Source organism: Peromyscus californicus, unplaced genomic scaffold (assembly GCF_007827085.1).
Source record: "Peromyscus californicus insignis strain IS unplaced genomic scaffold, ASM782708v3 Scaffold_6__1_contigs__length_162567912, whole genome shotgun sequence".
In the NCBI taxonomy this organism is placed as follows: Eukaryota; Metazoa; Chordata; class Mammalia; order Rodentia; family Cricetidae; genus Peromyscus; species Peromyscus californicus.
In genome coordinates this window covers 11,026,566-11,033,706 of record NW_026294584.1, presented here as the reverse complement: position 1 = coordinate 11,033,706, position 7,141 = coordinate 11,026,566, and the positions used below count along the sequence as shown (strand labels likewise).

The 7,141-nt window shown below is 39.3% G+C and overlaps 1 non-coding gene across 1 annotated transcript; it reads right to left on the bottom strand.

Annotated features, from left to right (window-relative positions):
* Positions 1-1,661: 1,661 nt before the first annotated feature.
* LOC128100264 (U6 spliceosomal RNA) lies at positions 1,662-1,768 on the bottom strand. The gene has a single exon (XR_008214765.1). It is a non-coding gene; the product is annotated as a U6 spliceosomal RNA (small nuclear RNA).
* Between the last annotated feature and the right edge of the window lie 5,373 nt (positions 1,769-7,141).

Here is a 7,141-nt window from a genome sequence, read left to right as displayed (position 1 = left end):
CTATGAAAGGTATTATTTCCCTGATTTCTCCCTCAGTCTAATTGTTGTTCTGTTGTTGTTATATTTGCTTATTTTTATTCACTTTTAATGAAAATAGATTCTTCTCACATACAATACATCTCAACTGACTACAGCCCCACCAGGCTCCTCACAGCTTCTGCCCACATCTCTTTATCCCCAGATCTACTTGCTCCTCCATTTCCTCTTCAGGAAAGAACAGACCTCCAAGAGATACCAAAACACAATATAGTAAGACAAGGTAGACAATAAGATCCTCTCATGTGGAGCCTGGACAAGGCAATCTAAAAGGACAAAAAGAGTTCCAAGAGCATCCAAGAGAGTCAGAGACATACCTGCTTCGTCTGTTAGCAGTCCCACAAAGAACACTAAGCTAACAGCCCTAACATACACGCAAAAGACCTACCACAGGTCCTTGCAGGCACCTTGTTTGATGTTTCACTCTCTGTGAATGGATATGTACCCTGCATGGTAGATTTAGTAGGCCATGTTCTCCTGGTGTCCTCCAAATCCTCTGACTCCTACAATCTTTCTTTATCCTCTTTGCAGGGTTCCCAAGCTCCTAGGAGAGGGACCCAATAGAGATTTCCAATTTAGATGTTCTCTCCACATAATCTCTGGCTGTGGGTCTCTGCCTTCCCATCTGCTGCTGGAGGAAGCCTCTCTGAGGACTACTAGACAAGGATTGATCTATAAGTATAGCGGAACGTCAGTAGGAATCATTTCATTTATTTTTTTCCATCTGTATTTAGTTCCCCCCTAGGTCTCTGGGATGAACAATCTCTAGTTCTTGGCCATCCAGTCAGTATAGAGCATGAGCTTCATCTTGGAGCTTGGGTCACAAGTTAAACCATACCTTGGCTGGCCACCCCCATAATTTCTGTGCCACCATTGCTCCAGCACATCTTGCAGGCAAAGCTGATTGTAGGTTGAGGGTTTTGTGGCTGGGTTGGTGTCCTGGTTTTTCTTTGCATAGCCCATAGAGTACCTTCCCATGCCAAAGAGACTAGAATTTAGGGACAAAGGCTCTAAGCAGACACCAGCTCACCCTATGTATGTACGATAAGTTGTGTGGATATTGTCTTTGGCAATGGGACCGCTGCTGTCAGTTTTAAGAGAATAAATCCCTGTCCTAGCATCAGGCTAGGTTGTTTAGTGATCACCATAACCCCCTTGGACAACAAACTCAACCAAATGCAGCCCAGTTCCACGACTGGAAGCCTTAGACTCAGTATGCTCCATTACTGGGAGTCTTGACTAGGAACATACTCATAGATTTCCAGAAGTTTCCACTACACTAAGCTTCTACACCACCTCCAAAATGCCACCCAACTCCAGCTGGCTCTCCCGGCACTCTTTAACCCCCACACCTGATCCTTTTTTTTCCCATCCTTATCTGTCCCCAAAATCTATTCTATTTCCCCTTCCCAGGTAGATGCATGTACCCTCCCCCTACCTCAGCCCTCTTCTTTAATTAACCTCTGTGGGTCTGTAGATTGTATCTTGATTATCACTTACTTAATAGCTAATATCCACTTATAAGTGAGTACATACCATATTTGTGTTTCTGAGTTTGAGTTACCTCACCCAGGATAATTATTTTCTAGTTGCATTCATTTGCCTGCAAATTTTTTTTTTAATTTTTTAATATGGAATGCTTCACGAATTTGCGTATCATCCTTGCGCAGGGGCCATGCTAATCTTCTCTGTATCGTTCCAATTTTAGTATATGTGCTGCCAAAGTGAGCACTGCCTGCAAATTTTATGATGTCATTTTTTTAACAGTTGAATAATACTCCATTGTGTAAATGTACCATGATTTCTTTCTCCATTCTTGAACTTAGAGACATCTATGTTGTCCCCAGTTTCTGGCTATTATGAATAAGCTTTAATAAACATTTTGTGGGTTAATTTTATATCCACCTACTTTGCTGAAACTATCTGGCCCTGTGCTTTTTTTGGGGGAAGGGGACAGGGAGTCTTTAATTACTTCTTCTGTTTCATTGGCTTTATAGTCTGTTTTGTTGATTTTGATTTAACTTCAGTAAGTGGAATGTATCAAGAATTATCCATTTCTTATAGGTTTTCCAATTTGGTGGAGGACAGCTGTTTTAAGTATATCCTTACAATTTCCTTTCTATCTGTTGTTATAGCCCCCTTTTCATTCCTAATTTTGTTAATTTGGATCTTGTATAAATTTTTTGAAAATGTTTTCTGTGCCTTTGCCCTGGGTTTCTTCTCTTTCCTCTATTTGTATCATTCTTAGATTTGGTTTTTTCATAGTGTCCCAGAGTTCATGGGTGTTTTGTAGCAGGATATTTTCACTTTTAACATTTTCTTTGTTCCGGGTCTCCATTTCTTCTATCATGTCTTCCAAGCCTGCGATTCTCTTCTTTCATAGTGGGTTGGTGAGGCTTGCCTCTGATGTTCCTTTCTGAGTTTCTAAATTTTTTGTTTCCAGATTTCTCAGTTTGTGTTTTGTTGTTTGTTTTGCTTTGTTTTTAATGATTCTATTTCCACTTTCAGGTCTTGCGGTGTTTTATTCATTTCCTTCCAAAAATTTGTTTGTGTTTTCAGTAAGGGATTTATTCATTTTCTTTTAAGGGTCTCTACCATATTCACAAAAGCTGTTTTAAGGTCATTTTCTTATGCTATCTTGCAATACTCAGGGCCGGCTGTAGTAGCAGAGACATATTATCCTGGCTGTTACTGATTTTGTTTTTGCTCTGGCGTTTAGGCATCTCAGGTTGGGAAGATAGTAATTCTTTGTGCTGATATCTGATCTTGTCTTTGTTAGGTGGGTGTTTTGATCCTTGGTTTTGTTGTTCTCTCAGGTTCTTGGTAGGGTGTGATGATTGTATACTTTCTGGTAAATTCTTCTGGGATTCTGATAGGTGTGACCACTGGGGGCCCCAGGAAAAATGTGTTTCTAGGTTTGGGGAGCTGGCACTTAGGAATAGTGGCAGGCTAGGAGGGGGTGGTTGAGTGGGTCCATAGGAGAGATTAAGCAGGGTGTTACATCAGCATCTGCTTTGTTCCTTGGGAATAGGGGTAGAGAGTAAGGAGAGGCTGCAGCAGGTGGTCTGCTACAGTTGGGGATGAGAAGCAGCAACTGGATTTGGCGGATGTAGGCAGACATGAAGATCTTCAGTTAGCTTACCTACCTCTCTAGCCAGAGTGGCCTGTGGGTTCCCACAGAGTACCTGCTGAGGTAAAGCAGTGAATCTGGGGAGGCAGGTTTGGAGTGGAAGATCTTGTGATCCACTGGAGATAGGGCAGGCAGAGAAATTGAGGCCTCAGCACATGGTCTGCTACAGAGCTGAGCATGAGACATAGGAATTGGACTTTGAGAAATGGAGGGAGAGGCAAAGGTCTTCAGTTAGCCTACCTACTTCCTTGGCCAGAGTTCATAGGAATTTTTAAGACTACCACTGTTTGCCTTCCTGTCTGTCTGTCTGCCTGTCTGTCTATAAACAGTCACTGCAGCCAGCGGTGTTGGTCTTTCAAAGGTCTTGATGATTAAGAACAGTAGACTCTTATATTTGGTGGTGCACACCTTTAATCCCAGCACTCGGGATCAGAGGCAGGTGGATCTCTGTGAGTTCGAGGCCAGCCTGGTCTCCAAAGCGAGTTTCAGGAAAAGCGCAAAGCTACACAGAGAAACCCTGTCTTGAAAAAACAAAAACAAACAAACAAACAAACAAAACAAAAAAAAACAGTAGACTCAACTTGTTCTCAAGTTTTTGCTTGATTCAAATTCATGTGCTACGAGAACAGACATTCTTGGCCACACAGGTGCAGTCAGCCAAACAAAGTTAGGGTGACATCTCCATTAATTTCCCATCTAAGCCATGGCATTTTTCTAGGAATAAGATGAAAATTTTCCCAGGCACACTTTGTTTACAGGTAAAATAACTGATTCAAGGAGTTTCCCCCTGTAATGTACTGCTTCATGTGTGCTTACAGTAAACACACATTTAACAGTTTATCTGAACTGTCAGAGAAGTCACTGGAATCCTGTGCAGCATAATGATTGGATCTTCCCTGCTCTCGCTTGGAAAGAATATTTGACTTCAGAGAGAGGGAAACAACTTGCATGTGATTACTATAGTAAATTTTTCCAGAGGTGTTTATTCTGAGCAGACAGTGGAAGGTACTGAGAAAATGACCCAGACTAGACTTCTACACCACAGCCGTGGGAGGGGCCAGTTGTTTTTAGAGTAGCTACAGTGTAGAGACGATGAGGCCTTCTTTTCTGAGTTAGCTTACTTGTCATGACATGAAAGGAAGCTGTGGGATGATGATTAACACAGCAGGAAGAGGGGAGAGGACTGAGACGGAAATAGAGGTGGTGTTTACGACATCTACTAAATTGTTGCTTCTCGACATGGCTCCCTGCTCTTTTCCATCATCTTCCAAGGGTCTACAGTTTAGTCTTTCAAATTTATTCACTGTGGCAGTGATTACTCTCTACGTACCATGAGGAATGTTGGAGGGTTTTCTTTTTTCAACTTTTAACATATATTTTAAAGCTGGCATAAATTACTTACTCTGGCATCAATTAAAAATGTTAAAGTAAGGGAGTATTAGAAGTCAAACCTAGAATACAGATGGAATCTAAATCCGAAGCATGAATACCTTTTAGGCCTTTCAAATTTTTAAGTTTTAATTGGAAAAGACACCTTCATGATTGACATTTACAATTCTGCCCAGAAATTTAATAGTAAGTTTAAAAAAAAAATTAAAAGGAATCTGACAACTCCATAAAACTTTATATTGTGTTACTTAGGTTGAGTTTCACCACACTTTCCTGGACATATCTACTAGTTGTTTATTTTTGTTAATCATCTTGCTCACCCATTTATTTGAACTCACCGAATTTGGATTTCTTCAAGTTTCTTGGCTCCTTTTCACTCTAATACTTTCTCTGCTTTTGTAATGTCAGAGCTTCTTGTGTTAATAATGAACATTTCCCACCAGCCTAAGTACTCAATAGACAAAACAAGCAAACAGGAGGAAAAGAGCCAAAGAGCAGACACAGGAGACAGAGACCCACTTACCTGCACATCCAGGAACGCCGTGTAAACACTGAAGGAGAAGCCATAGTATATATGCAAAAGACCTGTATGGGGAAAGAGCGAAGGAAAGAATTACAGAACTAAACAGAATAAAAGTAGTAAGATAAAATTAAAAAGAAATTAAAAATTACACCAAAAAGGTAAAAACAGGAAATGCCCTAACATGACATTGTGACACAAGGAATTTTCAGAGATACTGTGGAGTTCATTTCCTGTTGCCCATCTACTGCTGGGCAGGAAGCCTGCCCTGAACAGTAGTGGGGAACAAAATTTTCACTTGCAAGTGGTTGTCAATTGGAGATTGACTTTGGGTTAGCTAGAATTTTTAATTATGTTAAAATTTAAATAATAAAATCTTCTGCCACCTTAATAACTAAATAATAATACTTTTCATTAGTTTCTGGATTATCCTTTACCATGGTCATTTTGGAAGAAAAAACATGTATCTTCTTATTCACATTTTGTAGTAGTCTGTAAGGTACAAAATCCACTTTGTGATTGGGTTTCATTTGTTTAAATAGATTATCAGAGTCAGTTTATATGGATTTTTATTGTTTTCTAATAGCTGCTGTTCTTACTCCTATTGTAATTTATTCAATCAGTTTCTTACATGTGGTTTAGATTTTCAGATTTAGCCATTACAAAATTACATCACAACATACAACCTTTTACACATGTTGTTTGTAATTTTGAATGTTTATCTTCAGGGACAGCTACAGAAAGTGAGGCTATAGTCAGAGGGAGTATGTACATGTGGATTTTATTAGCTATGGGCAAGTTTGCCTCAAAGGGATTGAACATTTTGTAACAACTGAGGATACCTGCTTTCAAAGCCTTAGCAACAGAGTATGCTATCAATCTTTTGAAGCTTTTCAGTGTAATAAGTAATAACTATTCATCTCAGTATAATTACAGTTTTAATTTATTTGATATTAAATGGTGTTTATTTTAATGTGTATGGGTGTGTGTGTAGATACTTCCCATGTCTTTTATCCATTTGTCTTTTCATCTGTTTTTTTTTGTTGTTGTTTTGATTTGTTTTAATATTTAGAGTCCTTATTTTTAGATTAGTTGAATTTATTATTATAAGATAATTGTAAATCTTCTTTGGGAACCAAGTGATGGATGAGTTACTGCTGTCATATGTGACTTTCATCATCCTTACTATAGAATAAACTCTGTCCTTTCATACGTAACATGGTGCCATTTCTAAGCTGAGCCTTTCAGAGTGTGGCCTGACTGCTTTGCCCAGAAAAGTAAGCAATGACGCTTCTTTATGTCCATTAAAAATGAAAGGGGAAGGCAGCCAGGTTTCCTATGCACACTTGGAGATGCGGGTTCTCTGGCGGGATACAGGGCTACCTACAGAAGGATAAAAAAATTGGTTGCTCCCTAGCATGGAAGACCCCAAGAGCACTGTGTTCTCCTCCTTCCCATGTATATGAAGAGTGTCTCCAGGTGATAGTATTTACAATTCCTATTCAGTCAGAATGCACTAGTGTGCGGCTCTTAAAGACAACTTCTTTGCCACATCTAAGTCCCTTGCTAAGCCTCTCTGAACTGAGGAATCAGGGCGGAAGTTACAGATTACTGAAAAGGTATTTAGGAGTGACAGTTTTAAGATGTGATGATTGATTCCCTTGGGCAAGGAGTTTAAAATTTCAGGAAAATATGTCTTAACCATGGTACACATCAGAAACCCTCAGGGAACTATTTTCAAAATTAATTTTCCAAGACTCCACCCCAAATGTAGTGAATCAGAGCTCTGTGGCTCTGTCCAAGACTGTTGGCATTGGAACTCTTGGGGGAAAATGGCAAATCTGAGTTTGAGTTATGAAATAATACTTGGAAGTGTTCTGATAATGGGCATCATTTGGGATTTCATAGTCACACATGTATATTCATTCTTTTTAATGACACATTTTAGTTGTCATTACTTAAAAATAAGAACTACTCACATATTTTGATGATAATCCTTTGACAATCATATTTATGACAGATTAACTCTCAGGTTGTAGCTTGTCTTTTTCTTTTTCTATATGTAT